Consider the following 388-nt stretch of genomic DNA (forward strand, 5'->3'; position numbering starts at 1 on the left):
AAAATATCTTCTGATTTCTCCCAGGACTCAATTTACTCCCTTGTAATACATTTTTTCCCTTTCTCCTCTTTTTGCTGTTCCTCATTCTCTTTCTATAGTCGTATTCTTCTTCTTCTTCGTCTGTTTCTTATTCTTTCTCTTCCTTCTCCTTCTTCTCCTCTGTATTCTTCTCCTTCTTCTTGTTCCTCCTTTTGTTCTTCTTCCTTTTCTCTTCCTCCATCTCCTTTTTCTTCTTCCTCTCCTCCTTCTTCTTGATGCTCTCTTCTCCTTTGTCTCCTCCCTCTTCCATGTTCTTTCCTTTCTGTTTCTTCTCTTCCTGCGCCATCTTCTCCTTCTTGTTTTCGTTCTCCTCTTCCTCCCTCCTCCATTCTTCTTTTTGCGGAAATCT

The sequence above is a fragment of the Diaphorina citri genome, unplaced genomic scaffold (genome assembly GCF_000475195.1).
Source record: "Diaphorina citri unplaced genomic scaffold, Diaci psyllid genome assembly version 1.1 scaffold178, whole genome shotgun sequence".
NCBI lineage: Eukaryota > Metazoa > Arthropoda > Insecta > Hemiptera > Psyllidae > Diaphorina > Diaphorina citri.